A 17,788-nucleotide genomic window follows, 5' to 3' on the forward strand; every position below is an offset into this window, starting at 1 on the left:
GTCAGTGCTAAAGGAAATCAGTCCTGGATATTCATTGGAAGGACTGATGCTGAAGCTCCAATACTTTGGCCACCTGATGCGAAGAACTGACTCCTTGGAAAAGACCCTGATTCTGGGAAAGACAGAAGGCAGGAGAAGGGGATGACAGAAGACGAGATGGTTGGATGGCATCACCAACTCAATGGACATGAGTTTGAGCAAACTCCAGGAGATAGTGAAGGACAGCAAAGCCTGGCAAGCTATAGTCCATGGGGCTGAAAGAGTCAGACACAACTTAGTGGCTAAACAACAACCACAAAGTGCTTGTGTTTGTGTGGGTTATATCTAGTGATATTTAACACATGAAAAATTAACACTAAAGGGTATTTGTGACTATTTAATATAATCTGAAACCCTTCATAAGTTAATGAGTAACTGATTCTCATGAAAAATAATAATAGCTTAAAAATAGAAAAAAGCTAAATTCTGGTGTCTGCTTCTGATCTAATTTATTATGATATCAAATATTAGCCTCAGGAAAACTCCATGATACTCTGGTGAGATAAAGACAGTAAAAAGGGCAAATAATGACTCAGTAGTATTGCAAAAGAAGTCTTTAACTTTGTGTACCTGAAAAAGTCTCTGTGTACCAAAAGATGCATGGACTGTACTTTGAGAATCACTTTATCAGAACAAGAATTTCTGTCTAAAGAAATAAGCAAGGATATCCTGTTTGCTTTTTATGTCCTTTGAGCTTGAGTGCTCAAGCTTCAGAAATCAACTAATCACTAACACTGTTACAAAAGAGACAGTCTATGTGATAAGGAAGAAAACACCAGCCAGATGTCAAGAATTGATTTATTAAAACTTTTTTTCCTCTTTGGCTTGCTGCTGCTGCTGCTGCTGCTAAGTCGCTTCAGTCGTGTCCAACTCTGTGCGACCCCATAGACGGCAGCCCACCAGGCTCCCCTGTCCCTGGGATTCTCCAGGCAAGAACACTGGAGTGGGTTGCCATTGTCTTAGTCACAGAAAAATATATCCTCTGCTCTGGGAAGTTTATTCCAGAAAATTTGGGGCCTAAAAAGATTCAAAATTGAAGCTAACTCTACACATGCTTCATTATTTGATTTCTGTATCTTCAATTATAATTATGTCTAGTGATTAAATCTGATATTTACTGTGCCTTGGCTCAATTTATTATATTAAAAAGTTTTTCTTTTTTTTTTCTGACAAGAATGATAGTTCAATTTCTGTATGAGAATATGAGCTAACAAGTTTTTCCCCAAACTTCTCTCAGGAATTCAGTTTGATCTGTTTCGTTACTGCTATTCAGAGCCCTGTACTATCATTTTTATTTTATCACCTTACTTTATTACATTCACAAATAAAATCTGCACACATTCATAAATGTCATTTCATACATGTGAACTTCTCTTTTGTCTCTTTCAATTTTTTATCCCCTTAATCTTTCATTACATTTCCCTTCCCAATAGCCCCAAGTAATTAATTTATTCTTCATATTTCTTTCTATGTTCCATAATAATATACCTCCTATATACACATAAACACATACACTTAAAAGTACAATTTTTTCCAAAAAAAATTATCATGATACCTACATCTTTCTGTATCTTCCATTTGTTTCACTCTGTAATTATCCATGGGGAATACAAACAAAAAAATAAGTATATTTTTAATTAATCAGTCTTAAAGGTTGCATAACATTTTAAGTTTATTTAACCATTTTATTATCTTGTTATGGGCATTGTCATTGCTGCTAATTAGTTTTTTGTTAATTAATTATTTTTATTATTTTACATTCTTGCCACCCTGAACAATGCTGAAATATGAATATGTATCCTTGATGACATATATACTAGCACTTTCATTTTTACAGGAAAAAAGGACAGAATCCCAAAGTGGAACTGCTGGGTTAATAGGTTTATAAGTTTAAAAAATTAATAGAAGTTGCAGGTTGCTTTTTCAGAAGGGATGTAGAATTCACATTTCCATCATCAAGGCATACGAATATCCTCACACTTGTTAAAAGTGTAAAATTTTATACTTACTAAATTTTAAAAGTCTGACTAGTATAAAATAATTTCTTTTTATATTACTTAGGAGTTTGAATGTATTTTTATAAACTTTGACAAATTTTTGAAGAGTTCTTTTGCAAAAAAATCTTAAACTTTTTTGCATACTTTCCTATGAGTTCTTATAACAGGATTTCACATAGGATTCTTTTTGCATAGAGCTTCAGCTGTGACTGCAGTTCTGAGAACAGTAGGTGCTATCCTCACATTTCAAATCAAAAGGCCAATTTTTCTATACAGGTCTTAAAAAGGAGGTGTCAGAAACTGGTTTTGCAATAAACATTAAACCATCATCCACATCGAGGATCTATACAAAGAGCTAAAACTATCAAAAGTTCAAGAGACCACCAATAGAGGACATTGCAAGTATTAGAGAAAAAGTGCTTCTGCTTTCCCAAAGCCAAGCAAGGAAGCTTTGATAATGATTAGACACACATCACCTGGAATTTGAGGGATATGGAGATCAGCATGTGCCTCACACTAAGAAGTGTGAAGCAGAGAGACTGGCTAGAATGGCATGCCCCTGCTGGGCAGAAAGGAGACAACAATAGAATTTCCTACAAGCTAGATTAGATCCCTGTGTCAGAAATCCAGTCTCCAGGTATTTTAAAAGATGAAAATAGCTAAACTGAGGATGGGCCATGAGGAGCCACAATCTGGCCTGAGGAACCCTGGACTGCCTAAGATGGGACAAATCCAGCATCAGGTCCAAAAATAAGCAACACAATGTCCCTCAAGAGAAAAAGCTGCCATTTAAACACCTGTCTCTCCCAGCTGTGCCAACACAAGACACAACTGTTCAATTTGTCTTGCCCCTGAGTTCTACTCCTGCCCTGTGTTTCAATCCTGGAGGACCTTAAAAGCAGTTTGGGGAGCAGGGGAGGTGGAAAGGAGCAGACAGAAGCATGTAGGCCAGGTGAGGACATAGAAGAAAGATGATCACACCCCTATACTGGTTTCCTTAGAAGAAATTTTTTTTTTTTTTACTTTTCTGAATGATTACTGATTTACTTTACTTTTCATTATTATTATTTCATTATTTTTTATTATTTTTACTATTATTTTTACTATTATTATTTTTACTATTATTTCATATTTCATTATTATTGTTTTTCATTATTATTATGGCTATATCTGTATAGTGAAATAGTGGTAGATAAATATGATTTAGATAAATTCAAGATTATGTACTGCTCTCATTTTTGGCTTGGATAACAGTTTCCTAAGAATTCACTACATTATACATAAATAATTGAATTAATTAAGTGACTAAGATAATAGAGGGTCATTTGTATAACAGAGGTTGACAAACTATATGATCCAAATCCAAAAAGAATGAAAAGTATCTGCTTATAATACACTACATTTGAATCTTTACTGATATGCCACTCTATTTTTTATCCTGTGAGTAGCTATCTATCTTTATGTAAGAAATACTGTTTCATTTCTAATACTTTATCATATGTTTTAATATGCACCAGACAAGTCCTCCTTCATCAATCTCATTCAATATAAGCAGTCCGTATTTTACACAATACTGTGCTAACTGTAAAGCACGCAGCTAAAGCGGTATTCTCAAAATGCACAACTTCTCAGTTACCAAGAAACTATGCAAAGTAAGGACACTGTTCTGATATATACAAGTTTGAATTAATACCACACAACGCAGAGTAGAAATATCTGTTCCTCCAGTTTCCATCCATACATTGTTAGATAAATTTTGAAATATATCTTTATAAAATTCATAGATTAATTGGGAAAAAAATAGCTGTATCTCTTAACACTGAATCAGAACTATTTTAACAAATAAAAATAATTAGTAAAGTGGCCAGTTCTAAAACAAAAAAACATGACATAATATTTGAGGCTATGTCAAATAAAAACTCTATCTGATGGAACTGGAAGTTAAACTTCATTAGTCCAAGGAGGCTTTTTCTCTGCTGCTGGGTAGAGGCATCTTCTAACCATTACAATCTGATCAGCATGCTTCTTAACTGCTCTGAAATGTTCAATGCACAGAAACAGATTCCAAGTAATAGATCTTGATCTGTATGGGACAAAGGACTTCATGGGAAAATATCTGAGTGGAAAACAAGTCTGATAAAGCAGCATACCCTGAATTGGAAAGAACAATAATGTTTTCAGGGTGAGTATGAGACTTGGATCACCATCCTCTAACAGTTGCTCCTAGGGAGGCCTCTTTGTTTAAGAAAGAGAATGATGTAGGAACATGGATGACTCTATCAGTGGTCCAACCTACCCACTATGAGAAAACACGTGAAAAGACTAGACACATAAGGAAAAACCTTTTTCCCCCCTGATGGTCAGAGGAAAAAGAAAAATCAGAAGTGAAGATTGTGTGGGGCAACACTTAAAATTACATGATCAACAACCCTTGAGCAACAGAGGACAGGGTTAACCAAACGCATGGACACTGGAAAAGAAGTTCTCCATAACTGCAAGAAAAAGTTCTGTTCACATCAGAATTTTGCCTTTCCAAGGACTTCCAGAAGAAATTACTCAGGAAACTTGGAAAAGGAAAATAACCTGCACTTCCTGTAAGTCAAGAAAGTACTAACTTAAGAGATTTGAGTTCTGGCATATTGCTATAAAGGAGCAACTAGGAAACATATGGATGACCTAAAAATCTATAGCTTTCCCAGATGTGATTTGATAATATAATGCTAAATTAGCCAGAATGTTCAGTTCCCCTGCCTTCCTTAACTCCAGTGGCAACTTTTTCCCTCAAGGGACATTTGGCAACGTCTGGAGACAGTTTTGCTTGTCACAGCTGAGGGTGGGCGCCAGTGGCATCCAGTGGATAGAGGACAGCGAGGCTGCCGTGTATGGTAAAATACAGAGGACGCCCTATCACCGCAAGGAATTATCTAGTCCCAAGTGGCTCTAGCATCAAGGCTGAGAGATCCTAGTTTAAGACATTTATTTCCTCACTGTCCCAGCCTCCTTAGTCTACAACCTCAGTACAGTATCTGTGTCGTGTCACTTTTAAGCGACATTCTGCAAGTGTCAAACATAAAACAGACCTTGTGATTATTTCATTTCTTCTTAATATATACCACTTCTCACTAACACTTTCTCCTGCTTTTGAATATATTTGTGTCACTCTCCTGGGTTAATCCATGACAGATACATACTATCTTTAAAAACTTGGCCATCCATCAACTCTGAAAAAAATAAACAAACTTCATGTGAAAAACAAGTTGGTTGCAATTATAGCTTTATCCAGTCCCCTGGCAAATACCTGTAATGCTGATATAGTACTTCTGATAAGTGTTTCCCCAAATGCATCTCTTCAGCAGCATTAAAAATAACAACTGAAAGAAATGGGTCTTTCCAGTTTCATTAACTGTAGTTGGAGAGTATTTTAAATCAAATTTATTGCTAGAATATTTGTAATGCCCAAACATTTGATATGTATAACTTGTATATTCCTCTGCTAGATACCATGCTAAAAAGGATTAACAGATAGGCATGCCATTAAAAATAGGATTGCTGTTTTTTTTATTTTTTCTGAAACTCCAGTTAATGAAGAGAAGCAATTAAATAGCTGTTAGGAAAAGCTGCCCGGGATACTTGGTGTATTTATCCAAAGCTATCTCCTCACCCGCCCCCCATTGCAGATCGTTATCTATATATAGATATTTGGGTTCAAACTTTGTGAAAAGAGCAAGTTTTAATATCTCAACTATCTTTCTGGTAAGAGATGATGAATCATAGTTCACTCTTAGTATGAAGAGTATGACCTTGAAATGTTTTTGCTCATGCATCAAGACTCTGTTCATGCACAAGTATGCCAAGAGAGTATTCAAGGTAGCTGTTTTTGTCTTCCTTGACTGCTGGGTGTTATTACCCAAATCAAGCACATTAAACATATTGTGGGGGAGATAGGAAAGGAAATGAACCTTTAAATACGTTTTTAAAGATATTTTTAACTTGGCAGTCTTCTAACAGGGAATCACTTTTATTTTGAAGAGCAAAGGATGGTCAGTATCAGTTATTTGTCAGAATGTGAGTTGAAAAGAACATATGATAGGCATTTGATTTTGAAAGCAATTCTGTTTGTGAAAAATAAAAATCATTTTTACAATGAAAACTTTTTTATACCATAGATAAGATTACTCTATTCAGAGACTACATAATGTCAAAGCATTCAAAAGGTTGCTGGAACTTAGGGCAGAAATGCAACAGCTTTTGAGTAATGAAAAACTCTTGGCTTACATGATAGAGAGCAAACTAAACGACAAGAGTAATCTCGTGAATTTGGCAAAATAAATGCCTTTAATCTTATCTAGATACTCATAAATTATTTGACACAATATCAAGTTAATCATTCTGTTTACAGGAAGATGATGTTTTAAATACAAGGGAACTTGCTTTCCTTCCTAGTAAAATGCAAGATAAGAGAACAATCTTTCTATTGTGCTGCAGTGGAGTGATTAGAATAAGAAAATACGTATACTACTGAAAAAGAATCTGACTTTTATTTTCTGAAGAAAATAAACAAAAATGATGCTTTGATTCTACCAAAGTTTGTTTCTCCTGATGACTTGAGATTTCAAAGTATATTGGAAAAACTTGACTTTGGTCTAGGATTCTGGCTAGCATTCAGACTCTCCTAATGTTGTGAAATCTTATGAGACAGTGTAAACTAATAGGAAATTAAATTTATTCCCATATGCAATCGTAAGACCATTAATCAATAGCTGATTTTGTAACTAAAACTCAACTTTCCCCACCCAGACTCTATTTACAGAGTAGAAACTCTACTTCATGTAAAAACAGTCCAGGGATACTGGGGCCCTGACTGCCCCTTTCTTGGCTTATCTGTAGGATGAAAGTTTTGTGCCTCGTTGTGACAATAAGAAAGCCCAAAGTAAATTAAAAATGGCTAAGAGGATGTCTAGCATATGAATCTGACATAGGATCTGTCATGTTCTACGACTGGTTTGAAACAGAGGAAAATTCAGAAGTTTGTAGTTACCCAGTTCAGAAGAGTTGAGACAACTGGTGATACAGCAGAAGCCTGGGCTTGCAGTAAAGAAGCTTCAACAGTATGATGCCTTTGAGATTAGAGTTCATGGACAATGTCAGAAAAATTTTAGGAATATTTGCCTAATAATTACAACTCTAACTTAGCTCAGAGACCACAAGCACAGATATGCAGATTAATGGATTAAGACTAATCTACCTGATGGCAACTGAGGTCAGCAGAGAAATACAGGCCAGAAAGCAGAGCAAAGCTCCATCTCTCTGAGACCAGAACATATTTAACCTTCCTCTATATCCAGACACTATTTCAGAAAGGACCAGGGAAGCAGAGACTGACTGCTAAAGGGAAAGAGACCTGATGAGGAGTGAGGGCTCTAAAGTCACTATAGGAAACTTTTTTAGACATTAAGAAATGGAAATATTTTTAACTGTCAAGTTTATTATTTTTTCTGCAAAAAAAAAGAGTCTGATGAATGCATCATCAGTTACAGGAAAATTAATGTTTTGTTTCTGTATGCAAACTTACCCAGTTTTAATTCATAAAAATCATATTCCATTTTACTAAAACTATTTAATCACTGCAGATGGTGACTGCAGCCATGAAATTAAAAGGTGCTTGCTCCTTGGAAGAAAAGCTATGACCACCGTAGACAGCATATTAAAAGCAGAGACATTATTTTGCCAACAAAGGTCTGTCTAGTCAAAGCTATGGTTTTTCCAATAGTCATGTATGGATGTGAGAGTTGGACTATATAGAAAGCTGAGTGCAGAAGAATTGATGCTTTTGAACTGTGGTGTTGAGGAAGACTCTTGAGAGTCCCCTGGACTGCAAGGAGATACAACCAGTCCATCCTAAAGGAAATCAGTCCTGAATATTCATTGGAAGGCCTGATGCTGAAGCTGAAATTCCAATACTTTGTCCACCTGATGCAAAGAGCTGACTCATTTGAAAAGATCCTGATGCTGGGAAAGATTGAAGGTGGGAGGAGAAGGGCACAACAGAGGAAGAGATGGTTGGATGGCATCACCGACGTGATGGACATGAGTTTGAGTAAGCTCTGGGAGTTGGTGATGGACTTGGAAGCCTGGCATAATGCAGACCATAGGGTCACAAAGAGTCAGACATGACTGAGTGACTGAACTGAACTGATTTTAATAAATGCCTTTCATACCTCTTGGCAAAGCAGTTTCTTCTGCCTCTCTTTCGTCTGAATTTTTACATTAGAATCTTTAATTGAATTAATTTTGCTGTCTTATTTAAGATCTATTTTTTTCCCAAACATCTAACCAATTGTTCTACTTTTTTGCACTGAATAACTCAACCCTGACTCACTGATTAATACTTCTACTTTATTACATATTAAATTACCTAAAATAATTTATTTTTTCTCAAAATTTCATACTGATTTAATAATTATAGTTTCAGGATATGTTTTAATATCTAAGATGGCTAATCACATTCAACGTTGTTCTTTTTCCTTGTACTTAGATATTTTTCACTTTTTTTCATGTAAATAAATTTTGAAATCATCTTGCCAAGATTTAAAAGGAAAACATCAATGTCATTTTGACTGAGATTGGATTAAATTGGTGCATTAATTATTGTTCTTCATCTGCAATGTGGCATATCTCTACATTTATGTATTTTTCACATGTGTTCTGAGTAATGTATTTATTGGTTTGTGTGTTGTTTGCACATACAGGTCACATAGGGTTGTTTTTTTTTTTAAGATAATAGTTATATTCCTTCTCATTTATTTTCTGATGTATTTGTACTGGTACATAGGAACTGTATAAATTTGCTATATTTTTTATATACATAGTCATATGCAGAGCTCTTAACAGTTCTAACAGTTTTATGAGTGAATTGTTTTGACTTTTCAGTTGGTTCATGTATTTTACTTAGAATCACTTCCTAGTTTATACTAGACTTGCCCTGTCTCTTTCTGTCCCAAAGCAAAAATCAATGCTGCTCTCCCTGCCTTAATGATAGGGTGCATTTTTAGCTTGCAGTCATAGTGCTTTCTTCTCCTTAGACCTCAAGGATGACAGTGTGTATTGGAACAAAACAAACAATGTCATAAATATGTATTCCTTATACATATTAAGTGTACTAGTTAACATTATCTGTGCTTGAAAAAATCAATTAAATGAGATTATATATTCTGGCAGTTTCCAAACAGTGCCTGACAACCATAAACTATAATTTGTGGTATCAGAACAAGTGATGAAATATACAAACAGCCTATGTCCTGGTAAAAGACTCTATTGCTTCCAACAGATCAGCCATTGCTTGTAGTTTGAAGACTGAAAATAACTTCTTTTGAGAGTAAACCAGGTCCAGCTATTCCAGGTAGCCTCATCATCTGGAAGGAGCCAGCCAATATCTCCTTAATTCGATCTACTTGAGTAGGAGTAGGTACTCTGGGAGCACTTAATCCTTTTAGAGGAAACATTTTTTTTTCTTGACCTCATAATTACCAAACAGATAGGCTTAACTAGGTAAGAGTTCCTCCTGCCACAATATTTGAATGCAGGGGGAAGACCATTCAGAGAAATAGGAGAAAGGTGTTGTTACCCCATTTCCTGTGCAGGTTCCCTGGAATCAGATTCAGCGGTTCTGCCTATTTAGGTGAGCCCTGTCTCCATGAAGGCACCAGGAGCTTTCAGTGGTTACCATCCCTAGGACTCTCATTGTTATAGAGTCCCCCACAGGCTTGTTGTCAGTTGCCTTTCCTTTGTTCCTGCCTTTTATCGCAGAGCCATTGACCTGATGCTGCTTTAGCTGAGATAAAATAACTATACCTGTAGATATTCACAGGGGTCTGAGTGGGAGGCTTGACATCATAGTAACTTGGAAAAAAAGATAAAAGGTGGAGCTGGAAAACAGCAGCGCACACAAACTGCAACTTTATTTGGAGTTGCTATAGTTGAACAACAAAGGAACCAGGTTGACTCATTGTTTCAATTGTACTGGAGCGATGGGTTATTTTAGTGTGTGTCCTAACTCTTCTTTCCAGAGCAGCAAATAGAAATGGATTGGTTCAAGCCCCAGTGAATACATTTGGTTCATAACACAGTTTGCCTTTAAATCAAATTTATAGTTGCCTAAAATAGACTCTCCAACTGTGCAGAAGTCATATAAGTAGCCTTTGGAATGATAAGAGTACTTTTGCCATTCATTCAAAAGCACATAAGTGGCTAAAGATACACTTTTCAATTGTTCTCTATCCTACTGAGACTATTGTAAGGATTCAGTTTCTCCTCAATTACACTAAAATGATGCACTTTTGTCTGCTGCTGTTTTGAATCCCTATTATCTCTAAATGTGTTTCCCTGTAATACTAAAAGGTGTCAAGTAAAACACCAGAGAGCTCAAAAGGTTGTTGTTTCTTTCCCTTTCTTACATCCTCCCCCTCACCCTTTTTTTCCTTCCTTTTCTGATGAGTCTCAGGTATTGTTGTTTTAGTCGCTCAGCAGACCCCATGGACTATAGTCCATCTGGCTCCTCTGTCCATGGGATTCTCGCTTCATTCTTCCATAGCAATAGTTGTCAGCTAGGGAAATTTTGCTCATAGGGGACATTTGGCAACATGTGGAGATACTCTTTAGTTGTCACAACTGCATGAGAGTTGCTATTGGGCACTGGGTAAAGGTCAGAAATGTTGCTAAAGATTCTACATTGCATGTCACAGCCCTCACACCAGAGATTTATCCACTGCATGTGCCAATAGGGTCAGAAACCCCTAAGAGAAACAAGATTGATCAGGATTAACTTTTACATGATTTTTAGAGATGATGAATTCACATGTTTTTACTATATGACTTTTTAATTTAAAAAGGGGGGTTAGTGCCCACAGAGGACTTCTACAGACAGAACTTTCCATGAAGTCATTTCTGTTGTTCAGTTGCTAAGTCATGGCTGACTCTTTTGCGACCCCATGGACTGTAGCCTGCCAGGCTCGTCTGTCCATGGATTTCCCAAGCAAGAATACTGGAGTGGATTAATGAATCATTTAAATTCTTACTTTTTTATTAAATCCATCATTAGATTTATCAAGGTCTGAGTTCACTTCTGTATTTTATAGTCTCCTCTTATATATTCACTGATTTGTCTAACTGAAAGATTTTCTTCTGATAGAAAAATAGCACTAAAATTCCTTGAAATTACATTTATCTAGCAAGGGTAATATTTAAAACAATTCTAAGTTTTAAACATTTCTGAAAATAATACATATTTATGTATATTTTAATTCTATTAATGTAAAATAATAAAACTGATCTAGTTAATTTCATATATTTATATTTTTCTAGTTACACCTGAATTTCATTCTTGGTTTTAGTATTTTTACTTTTCATTCTTATTTTTTACAAAGGTTCAGAAAAAAATTTCAGTCTTTGAAATTTTAAATAAAACTTACCTACTATTACAGACTGAATGTTTGTATCACTCCTGAAAGTTGTATGTTGAAGCCCTAATCCCCAGTATGATGGTATTTGGAGATGAGGCTTTGGGGAGGTAATTAGGTCATGAGATTGGAGCCCTCTTGACGAGGTTAGTGACCTTGTAAAAAGACACAAGAGAGAACTTGCTTGTTTTCTCTCTGTGTGTGTGTCTTTCAGTCTTTCTCTGTGTGTCTGTCTCCATCTCTCTATATGCATATATGGGTAAAACTTCTCAGAATAGTTCCTAAAATGACATCATTTCATTGGGATATGCTCCTAGATTGAAGGACACAAATACAACTTCTTGTTTTTTGGAAGTTTCTTTTTGTCCTTGCAGGACTTCAATCATTATAAAAAGAAAACATTTAAGTAACTGAAACAAAAGTAGGTATAGTCAGGTTTGGATGTAAAAGAAAAAGAGAATACATAAAGATAGCTAAGTTATTGACGGTACTATTGAAAGATGGTCTTAAAATTTTTGCATCCTTTTAAGATTCAGTTTTAGGTTTAATATAGTTTGTTTGAGTACTAAAATATTTTGTAGACACTGCAGTTCCAGTGTGCTATATTGAAATGGAAGTTTGGGGTATATTACAGTTTCAAATATATATTAAGAGGTAACACTATACCCTTAGGCTACCCAGGTGGCTCAGCAATAAAGAATCTGCCTGCAATGCAGGAGCTGCGGGTTCGATGCCTGGATCAGGATGATCCCCTGGAGGAGGGCATGGCAACCCACTCCAGTATTCTTGCCTGGAGAATCCCATGGACAGAGGAGCCCAGCGGGATACAGTCCACAAGGTTGCAGAGTGGGATGTGACCAAAGTGACTAAGCACACATCAACACTGCCCTTTCAGAATCCACAAATCAGTGCCAACAAAGAAGCACGCAGGGGAAAAATAGCAAAATGAGGAGCTTGGAAAGATGAAGACAGAAGAGGGAAGAGGCTAGACAGCTGCCAAGAAGGGAAGACTTTCCTTTTCCAACCTCAACAATCTTTTCATCTGTAGCAAGATCTGGATGTGACATATTGCTTTTTGTAACTTAATCACATTAAACCTATTGTGCTTTGCATAATAACCATTCCCTAAATGAAGACATTGTTTAAGGTAAAAGAAATACGAATTAAGTCATGAAACTGATTTAACATTCTTGAAATCATCAGGAGGGAAAGAAAACCATAAAGGATCAAGAATTTGTAATCAATAATATAATAATAATAAGAGAATAACAGTTGTTGATTTCTCTCAAAAGGGGACCTGGGATAGTTGAAGGCAGGGGAGAAGACAGAACAAGTCATTATACATTCAAAGAGATTATCTTGATAAATTTATCTATTCTTCCTATGGTAAAATTGACAGACATAATCTCATGAGCTCTGAAAAGTAAGTGAAATAATTCAGTTCAGCAAAAGTATACTAATTGAAATAGATATGTAGGAAATATAGAACTACATTTTGTAAGAAGCATCCATGTCTGTAGGAATTTTGGAGTAATTTAAACAAACCAGACAGTGTATGAGGTGTGTATAGATGTGAACAGCTCTACTGTTGAACTGCTGTCTTGCTGGAAGCTCAGCCTATAGTACTGCATCCTCTCAGTAATTCACAGTTTTTAGGATGCAGCTGCCCAGACTAATGAAAGTACAGGATTTGGATAAAAACCCAGATTCTCTTTCCAGCTGTGCCTCCCTGACCCATCTGGAAAATGCAAAAATGGTCCTTCTTTATAAAGCACTTTGCGGCCTGACACATCTGTCTTTTCTTCTAACCAGTTGAACATCAATACATTTACACATTGATGGATAACAATGCCGTTAAGAAGTAAACTCCAACTAGTGAGCCCAGAAATAATTAAGATCATGGAAAAGCATGAAGCATTGAGACTGACTTCCTAAAATCACAACCCAAAATAACTTCTGTTACTACTCAAGTGAGCTTCAAGACTTTTCTGTCTGCCTTCCTATTACTGACCTCTTTTCCTAAGAATGTGAGGAGCCAGGAGAGAATTGAGAAAGACTGTGGGAATGGAGGAAGGGAAATAAACTTTTGGTCAAGAACATATGGGGATTGATGCCTGGGTCTCAGATGAGGGTGTGGGAAGCAAGGAGAGGTCAAAAATTGAGTCTAAATGGAGAGTGGAGTCCAGAGCCAGGTATCAAGAAAAGTCACAGGAAAAGAACAAATAAGGCAGTCAAGGCAGGTCTGGGAGGCAAAGCACAGACAGGTTCCTGAACACAATGGGATGCACAGCACTGAGCCCTTTATAATGTGCCACAGTTAAGCTTGTGGATGGAGTGGGAAGCATGAAGCTAATCTGCTTTTTTACAGCTCTAAATCTTCAACTGTGGGCTTCCCAGGTGGCTCGTGGTAAAGAATCTGCCTGCCAGTGCAGGAGATGAGGGTTCAATCCCTGGGTAGGGAAGATCCCCTGGGAGTAGAAAATGGCAAGCTACTCCAGTATTCTTGCCTGGAAAATTCTGTGGACAAAGGAGCCCGGGTGGAATTGCAAAGAGTCAGACATGACTGAGCACTCACGCCGAAATATTCAATTGCCTCCTTAGACATGAAAGCTTTAGAAAAACAAGGTAGAAATAAAATAAGTGTTTCACAGAAAATAGCACTATGAAAAGAAATCTAACTTTCTCACAGAAAAACAAGGAATGTGCACCTTTAAATGTGAAAATAAATGAAGTCTCTGAATTAGTCCAACTTTAACAAGTCAGAACTTTATCTGGCCTAAATCTCTCCCAGAGTTTGTGGACACTGAAATGGGTTTATCATTCTAAGGAATCCTGTTCCTCTTTCACCAGCGTAAATAGAGCCCGCTGTTAAAGTGCTTATCCTGTGGTGGTTTTATTAATCAGGATAAACTAGGTTATTCTTCGGTAACCAATTAAACCTGAAATATCAGTTACTGAACACAGCAAATGAATATTTCTCTCTCATACTACATGTGCAATGTAAGTCAACAGATCAGCAGTTTTGTTTCATATAATCACATAATGTAAGGAGAGGTTAACAGGATCCTCAAGACAGAGTATAGCTGGTAGTCATGATAGTGAAAAAATCAGATTAAAATCATATTCATGTACATTTCATTGGTCAGAGCTGGTCAACTGGTCTACCACCCAAAAGAGGTTGGGATGTATAATCTCCCCTAAACATGAATGGAAAGGAAAATGGGGTGTTTTGTGTACGAGTGATGTTTACCACATCTGGTATTATTAAATAATCATATAGTTCTGGAAAATCACCTTCGTGGAGAAAAGAAAGGGACATAAGAAGAAGAAAAGCCTAGGGATACAGATGTAATCAAGAAAGAACAACTGAAGGATTTTAATAGTAATCTGAAATTAGGGTATTTCAGGTACTTCATAAATGTCCAGTTTCTGCACACTTGAGGTTTCCCTCAAACATAAAAAAAAAATATTGCTTGGACCTATTAAAGGTAAGATATATTTTTTAAAAACATAGGATGGAATTCAGCTTTCTGAGGCCTCGTAAGACCAAAGAGAGGCTAACAGATAGGCTAACGTCTAGTTGGAACACATTGCTGAGGTTTCTTGCCCAGTAGGGAACTGATGTGACATGTGTTTGGAGGACTATAAAAAACTGAAAGAATTGAGCCTCATTAACTATCTCATAACAAGTAAAACCAAATAAACCTTGAGAAAGGTGAAGGTACAAAATCGAAAAGGCAAAAGTGAATAATTTTTAGGTCACTATAGGACTGTATTCTCTTTAGCATTGCCAAGAAGAAGGAAAGGGCCTGGGGGAGCCAAGAGTAATTATGATGAAAGGATAACACACTTGGGATTCAGAGGAAAAGAGAAGATATACAGAGACCAGGAGGCCTCATCTGAGAAGAATTAGCAATCCCACTGGGCAACTGGGAATCTACTGAGCTTGGGATTCTGAAGAGCTTGATCTATACTATAGACTTGGCAGGTCTCACATTCAGACAAAGTGAATGAGTCAGGATGGGGATTCTTAGACTGACAGCTCCATTTGCATTTTAAGGTAGACCAGAGAACCCAGTATTAGTATTACTTTTAATAGTTTCTCTAGCTTTTAGTCATCCATATTGTTTGGAATTTTTTAAATATCTTTATTCCCTTCTACGTTTGCAGTTAAATCATTAAGACTCCCAAATAAGGCTCAGTGTTTCAGAAAGTATAGCTGGGGAGGTGTTAAAAATCAGGCTGAATGGCAGTCAGTGACAATCTGGAATGAGAGTAAATAATCAAGATTCTATAGGCCATGGAAGGAAAGAGAAGATGAGAGGGTCAGTCTGTGATGTAAGTAGAGCCTGATAGGAGGCTTTGGCCTGCCTTATGACGACTGATTCAATTTAGATGGCAAAGGTTACTGGGATTTCCATTTGTTCATGTAAAATCATTCACAGCTTCTTCAAGTTATAGCAAGATTATAAGGTAGAGAGGGTAACTTTAGGACCTGAGTCTGTTCTTATCATAAATATTAGCATCCATCCCAGACATTCTAGGCATATTTTCTATTCCAGTATCCAAGCCACTGATCCAAATGTTAACTGGCCCAAGAAGTAACCTCTATGGAATGCCATTTGTTGTGTCTTCCCAAGCTGACACTGAACCATTGATAGTATTTGTCAGGACAAGACACTTCAACCAGCTGTCACTTCTCAAAGCACTTTCATGCACAGTTGTTGGTGAGGAATTAAGACCATAACAGCAGGGACAGTAAGGATTAGGTTTGACAGTTCACTCAGACAAGTGCATAGGTCAGCTTTGTCCAAATCAGGATGCTTTCTATTTTAGAAAGAGGATGATTTCAGTTAATAAAGCTTAATTTTAAAAGAGCTGAAGATAAAGAAATGTGGAAGGCATTTGAATGACAAAACAGAAGAGCCCATAGAATTGCTGATCAATGCTTTTCAATAAAAAAATATAAAACAGAAACAAAGGTTTCAATGATTAACATAGAATTAGAGGGTGAAAAAATAATGCTTGTAAAATAAGAATATCAGGCCAGCTTTTTGCCAGGGTTCAAAGGAATATAGGACAGAAACAAGGGCATTACTATATTCCTAGAAAAAGGACATGTTAAGAAGGAATAAGACAGATACCTTGTTTTACAATCATAGTGAAATCATGCTTCTTAAAATGACTGTTGAGATTTTCTTTAATAGAATGTTTTTTTTCCTACCTTCCTAGAAATATGGTATTATGACTGAAACAGATGTGCTGTTTAGCTCTTTCTCCTTGACCTTTTCACAAGTATCCTAATTCCAATCAGGTAGTGAACAGCTGTTAAAATAAATCTGCCCTTGAGCTTTGCGGAGAGTGATGAAGCTTCAGACAGACACTGCAGCTTCATCCCTTGTATCACAGTTTAGGTCAGAGATTATAAACTCAGTAATCCAGAGGATATGACAAACACTCTGATGATGTTGAGAAAAGCCAGTCTAACTGCCTTCTTCCCACAGAGGGTGGGAGAGACAGGAGGTGGGCGCTGCGGTTAGGAGGGCACGTTAGCAGCGAGCATATTGAGTCTTCAGATTATCTGGAGCCAGCAGACTTGGTGTTTTGGGCCTGGTACACAGGACTTTCAGACCCTTCAATTCTAGCAGCTGTGCTGTGGGTTGGAGCCCCAGGCTGTGTCCTCACGTCCTCAACCTGGCACTTCCAATGTGAACAGCATTCTAATGCAACACTGACAAAAAGAGTAAATCAGGACAGCTGATTTACAGTCTGGTAAAGCAGTCTCTTTAAAAGTTGATGTTTGTCTTTAGACCAGGAATATATGCACCCATGAACTGTGCTTGGTAATTCTCCCATGGAGTATAAAAAGATAATTGAATTTACTACTTTTAATCTCAGTATTATAAAATGATATTTTCTGTGCATTTTTAAATATATGTGACTTATACCAGCCTGAAGCAACTGAGCACACAGCACAATATACTAGAACATAGGATTGAATATAAAATAACAAATAAGTAAGGAAAAGGAGAAAAGGAAAGATCAATCAATCTGAATGCAGAGGTCCAAAGAAAGCAAGGAGAGATAAGAAAGCCTTCCTCAGCGAACAATGCAAAGAAAAAGAGGAAAAGCAATAGAATGAGAAAGACTAGAGATCTCTTCAAGAAAATCAGAAATACCAAAGGAACATTTAATGCAAAGATAGGAACAATAAAGGACAGAAATGGTATGAACATAACAGAAGCAACAGATATTAAGAAGAAATGGCAAGAATACACAGAAGAACTATACAAAAAA

This window comes from Oryx dammah, unplaced genomic scaffold, assembly GCF_014754425.2.
Source record: "Oryx dammah isolate SB20612 unplaced genomic scaffold, SCBI_Odam_1.1 HiC_scaffold_29, whole genome shotgun sequence".
NCBI lineage: Eukaryota > Metazoa > Chordata > Mammalia > Artiodactyla > Bovidae > Oryx > Oryx dammah.